We start from the raw sequence: 6,000 nt of genomic DNA, 5'->3' as shown, positions 1-6,000 counted from the left end.
TTGATGTTCATCTTATATCCTCCCTTCAAGACACCATCCATTCCGTTCAACTGCTCTTCCAAGTCCTTTGCTGTCTCTGACAGAATTACAATGTCATCGGCGAACCTCAAAGTTTTTGTTTCTTCTCGATGTCGCTTTTTTCAGGAAAGCTTTTCTCGTTATTTTTGCTGCCTAAATGGCAAACCCCGTCTACGTGTAACGTCTGTCTTGCTAGTCTACTGCCCTCAGCGTCAGCATTGCCTGACTTCTTTTTACTACATCCCATGTTTGTACCAGTTTCCTCCGACTGCCGCGAGGCAAACGAGAGCGCGTCGGGCTGCGAGCGGCGTCTCCGCAGTCTGGCATCCCGCCGGATGTACTGCCAACCTCGCGGCGCTCGGGCGGGCGAGCGGTTGGCACGCCTGTGGCGGCGGCCGGTCCCCCCGTCAGTCGTCTGCCGACCCTCTGGCGGAGCGGAACTGGCGGAGTGTGGGTGTCGTCGGCGACGTGTCCGTTTCTCTCCGGCGGCGTTGGAGATCGCGTCACTTCGCTACGCAGCGGCAGCCAGCCAGGTAAATCCAAAATACCTGCGAGGCCTCGAACCCGATAGTCAGCACTGTGACAGTGCGTTAAGGGAAATACAGCTCTGTACAAGTCAACAAACAATAGATGAACGCACCACCTGACTCGTTCTATTCCTCCATTATGCTTAAAAGTTGCTCCTTGTTGCTTGCCATCACTAAAGTTGTGTTTATTGGCTGTGAAAGTGTTGTTCCCAGAGCAGTAAACAAAGATATACGTTGTAGCTATTTTATTGTGGCACCTAAGAAACACAAAAACCAGACAGCTACTGAAAACTTACAGTGTGCATCGTACTAAAAAAAGGGGAGAGGGGGAATTGAGAGGTCAAAATTTATTGCATTGTTATGCAGTTCTGTTCTAAATCCAAAAGATTTGACGTGTAGGTAGTTGTGAAGAACAAGCAACTGTTTCATAGCCTTACCGGTTCGGCGAGCTGCTTTGTTCCTTTCGCGGCTAGCTGGGATGATGCTGCGCTCCGCCGAGAGGTACGCAGTCGGGTTAAACTCACAAAAAATGGATGTAAAGGGCTTCCAAGGGAGGCGTCTCATGTTCTCAATATTAGGGTCTACTTTCATGTTCGAAACAATGTAGACTAGACTCACAGACGCTCACTTGTTTCTCGTACAGCATCCACGGCGCCAGTACGAATTCTGTCCTATAAAGGAACACCAAAAAATGTATAATTAATAAGAAATGAAACCAGTTATAACTGACATATGTCTATATCGTTAGACGTTTCGGACGTCGCAGCTAGACATCAGATAGCGTGCATTCTTGTTCGTATATGTGAATGTACTTGTTGCAGGGCTTCAGCAGACTAACTAGAAAATATTTTGTTACGCTCCAGTAATGAAGGAGGTAAAGAACATATTCGAAATAACCGCTGACCAATTAAAACTTATTATTGTTGTTTTCTTATCAATACTGATCGTAAAGTTAATTATCTGGCATCTTTCTAAAAAGCACACTTACTTCGTAAATGTCTCCATTTTTGCCAGAAAACCACGCAAAACTAACTGATGACGCACGGATATCTACTGTCGTCGATTGCTACCAATTATACAGCAAAACGTAAAAATATTGTATGTGTCATTTCAACGACAAAGTATGATTGAATTCGAGCTGCTTTAACCGGTGAGCCGCAACCAAGCAACGGGCTGCTGCGAAAATATCGAAGTCGCAACAGGTTTACGCCGGTCAAGTAAAAGGCATTTTGCTTGCTGTTATTGCTGCTTTCGATTCCGACAGTCATGGTTTACATTTTCCGATCTCGTAAAATACATTATCTCGTTTCTCGCATAGCTGTTTAATCTCTTACTAAAGTAAGTACAGCAATAACTTGAGTGCTGCGTAGAAATTCCCATTGCCTTTAAAGATAGTCTTGCTTGCCTGTACTTAGTATGCGAGGCTAGTAATGGCGTGGCGCCGCAGTAAGTGATTCCTGTAAACAAAGAAAAAGAATGACCATGAACTCCACTGTCGTATAACCACTGACGTCTTGTATGTAAAAGAATCTGTTTCTATGTGTGTTGCGGTAAGTGAAGCACTCAATAACAAATATCTCCCAAAAAAATATTAGAGTGGGTGATGACGCATACCTCGGGCAGTACGTATGTGGTGTACATAGAGAGAATAGTGCTTGGAAACATCGGCGAAAGAACAATAGCAGATAGTAGCCCGAATTTAGGGCTTACACGCGTTAAAGTTCGCGTATGTGATGAGTTCTATCTGTTCTCGGCATTCAGTTACAGCATCACATGAAGGATTTGGAAGCGCAGTGAATATGGTACATAATCTGCGTGCGTGTATTTAATCAGTGTGTGTACAAAACATTAGTTTGCTTATCGGGAGAATAAACGTTGGAAGCCACTGAAAAATGTGTTGACATATAGCCCTCATCTGTTCCATGTTCTGCCGTTATTATCCACTCCCTCCTGTTGCTACCCCTCCGCTCCCTCCCCACCCCCATCTCTCTCTCTCTCTCTACCTCTCTCTCGCTCTCCCCCACCTTTCTGCCTACTCACACGCAGAAAAACATACACACACAGTCACAGACACACATACCTCTTGCTCACATAGGGTACCTAATGGGTACCTACGGCTTACCTGGCTTAGGAAGCTTTTTCTGTATTTTTGTTTACGTACAATTTGAAAGTATACAAATGCGTCAAATACGTAGTCCTCAGAGAAATCCCATCATTGATTTGTTTTCTGTCCTCCTCTCTCTCTCTTCCTTTCTGTCCCTCGAATGCAGCAGCTTCAGTTAGGAAATGAGTTCATCCAGGAACGATGTTATCGCTACGGCAACTCACCGTTGCCTCGGAGTTTGAAACGCGGCCAATTGTAGTAATGGACCGCTGTAGCTTTGTGATACGCCACAACTCCGGGCGCAACTCATTTCAATGGCGGAGCCGATGCGAAATGTATTCTGCGCTTTCATGCCGGTGAGATACGATTGTATTGTGTGTTCGGAGCCGTCAGTTCTGTAACTGAGAGAAATACCTTTCAGCGTTCTTTCCTCTGGAGCGCAACGAAACGCCGGTAACTGCTGCCCTGGTTTCTGGCCCACTACGTCAGGTTTTACTTTACTCAAAAATGTAATGTGCGGCAGCTGCATGGGGGAGAATACGATAAGGTATAGAAGTTTTATGTAATTTGGTCATGAATGGGAGAGAACGTGGAAATATTGTAAATTTGTGTTCTCAATGGCCGAGAGCATGTCTTTTAATTCGACTCCGGTCCCCTGCATGTACTTTATCTACCACAATTATCCAACCGGGAAAATGTAAGCTACAGTTGAACGTGGAATCATAAACACGTATCGTTCTTGCTGACTTCTCACATTGCTGAGAGGCGAAGGCTATCTTAATGAGAGACTAAAAACTCCGTTGAAGGGTTGAGTTTCAATATTGTGGCCCTTCGGTTTTCAGACACGTGTTTTACCATTAGACTGCCAGTACCGACAACGTTGGAAGACGATTAACGGCAGAATAGGATTTACCATATACCCAAACTTAAGGCGTTAATCCTTGATGACAAGAAGTAAGTCTCGTACAAAGGTGAAATGAAATTTTCCTGCTCTTACAATGAAAAACTACATTAGTTCCTTTTAGGTCTATTCCCTTTGTCAATCAGTATTTCATGGAGCGTGATTCCAGAAATTTTACGAACATCTGGCCTCAACCACACCATCCTTTCGCTCCGTCGTCGTTCATAACGACAAAAACATGAAGCTTCACATTGCTGACACCCGTACAATGGTCGCTTACCTATTTTACTCCGCGAGATGATCCAGCGGTAGTAGGAACTTAACTGAAACTTTCCTGGCAGAGTAAAACTGTGTGTCAGACCGACACTCGAACTTGGGACCTTTGCCTTTCGTGGGAATGTGCTCTACCATCTGAGCTACCCAAGCACTACTCACGCCCCGTCCTCACAGCTTTACTTCCGTCAGTACCTTGCCTCCCACTTTCCAAACTTTACAGAAGTTCTCCTGCGGACCATGCATGAATAGCACTCTTGAAAGAAAGGATATTGCGGAGACATTGCTTGGCACAGCCTGGGGGATGTTTCCAGAATGAGATTTTCACTCTGCAGCGGAGTGTGCGCTGATATGAAACTTTCCTGGCAGATTAAAACTGTGTGCCAGACCGAGACTCGAACTCGGGACCTTTGCCTTTCGCGGGCAAGTGCGCTGGCTGTGAGGACGGGGCGTCAGTCGTGCTTCGGTAGCTCAGATGGTAGAGCACTTGCCCGCGAAAGGCAAAGGTCCCGAGTTCGAGTCTCGGTCTGGCACACAGTTTTAATCTGCCAGGAAAGTTTCATATCAGCGTACACTCCGCTGCAGAGTGAAACTCTCGTTCTAGGAAGTTAACTGCCAGTGATCTTTATTAACACTTTGACAAGAAAGTGCGAGATTCTGACAGTGAACCTACAGCCGGTTTGTTGTTATCTCATACTGTAATGCCGCAAGTTAGTGTTTTTAATCAGTGTGTATCGTTTCGGTAACAATGGGTTACTGTAACACTTGCCCACCACACAAATAAGACGTGGAGAAAGCAGGCCGTTATTAACACATTCGTAGAACGCTTAGGGCTTCCCTTAGGTCGTCTTCGGAATCTTTTCTATGGAATGAGATTAATAAGACAACTTAACTGATTGTCGATAGATGACTTTGGACAAATGGCAGGAGCTTCCAGCAAACATGTGGCCTCTGGTCACTGGCACTGTTATATATAAAATAGTGACTACAAGCCACAGTGAAGGAGATGGAGCTGTATAAAGTAATCCATATTCTGAGAGAGGGCAGTATGGACCAAAACAAGAAGAAAAATTTCATAAACATGGGCTCTAAAATGCTTGCCTTAAAATCCATGAAGACGTTTTTATCTTCGCTACTGTGAAATATATCTCTTCTATTACAGGGTCTTTGCTATTACGTACAATTTACAGAATTCAGTAAACAAATGAGGACACATTCCTTTGTTGCTGTCTATAGGTACACTGTGTAGAGGAGGTAACAATCTAATAATGGCTTGAGATGATTCACACTTGATGGAATACCAGCCCACTTTCCCCGAAGTGTCCGAGAACACGTTACTGAGAAAATTAATGGGCAATGGATTCGTCGGGTAGGCTCAGTACATTGCCCACCTCTTTCCCCCTGTCTTAAACTCTTAGATTTTTGATTTTCGGGATACTTGAAATCTTTGATGTACTGTAAGCCCCATAAATGATATAAAAACACTGCAGCAATGCGTCTTCAGTGCCTGCCAGCGCATCCGTGAGCACACTGGAGTTTTTCAAAGACTGCGTGGTTCTTTAAGACATCTCACGGAACCATGCCTTACTATGAACTGACGCAATACCAATCACCTCCTATGGCCATGGCTGGTAAGTGCAGGTAGTATATGATAGCAGGAGATTACATTAGAGGCTCTGCTGTTTCACAGTCACAGAATAATGAATTCCCAATTGTGTATTTATTTTCTAGCTTCATTCTGTAGGTCGCAAGTAATAGCAAAGAGCTTGCAGTAGAAGAGATGTGTTTCACAGTAGCGAAGATGAACAACTTTTAAGGCATCCATTTTAGAGCCAATGTTTACTGGACATACTTTTCTTGTTTTGGTCCATACTACCCCATATATGATATAAACAGGATGTCCCAGAAAGGTTGCGACAAACTTTGAGGGACTGTAGAGAGTGTCTTGAGGAACAAATCTAGGATAGGAACCCGTGTCCGTAACGGAATAACAAACGACATTGTGAGACGGTTCACCTACTGTCAGCGTAAAAAGCAAAGTCTGATGCCGATAGGGTGGCGAAGTGGCAGGCGGCGGCGTCTGTAACGCTGACGGTCTGTAGTTGTTGGATGGCGTTTTCAGACACGGCTATCCATCCTCGATTTGTTTCTCAAGACACTCTGTACAGCCCTTCCAA

At 44.7% G+C, this 6,000-nt stretch overlaps 1 protein-coding gene across 1 annotated transcript in view; it reads left to right on the top strand.

Annotated features, from left to right (window-relative positions):
* The first annotated feature begins 435 nt into the window (after positions 1 to 435).
* LOC124804668 (semaphorin-2A-like) overlaps positions 436 to 6,000 on the top strand; it is a 1,059,692-nt gene continuing 1,054,127 nt past the window's right edge. The window contains exon 1 of the mRNA XM_047264910.1: positions 436 to 551. The gene's annotated coding sequence lies outside the window, so the exon portion shown is untranslated. The remainder of the gene's footprint in view (positions 552 to 6,000) is intronic.

This window comes from Schistocerca piceifrons, chromosome 7 (assembly GCF_021461385.2).
Source record: "Schistocerca piceifrons isolate TAMUIC-IGC-003096 chromosome 7, iqSchPice1.1, whole genome shotgun sequence".
In the NCBI taxonomy this organism is placed as follows: Eukaryota; Metazoa; Arthropoda; class Insecta; order Orthoptera; family Acrididae; genus Schistocerca; species Schistocerca piceifrons.
This window is presented reverse-complemented; position numbering and strand designations above follow the sequence as displayed.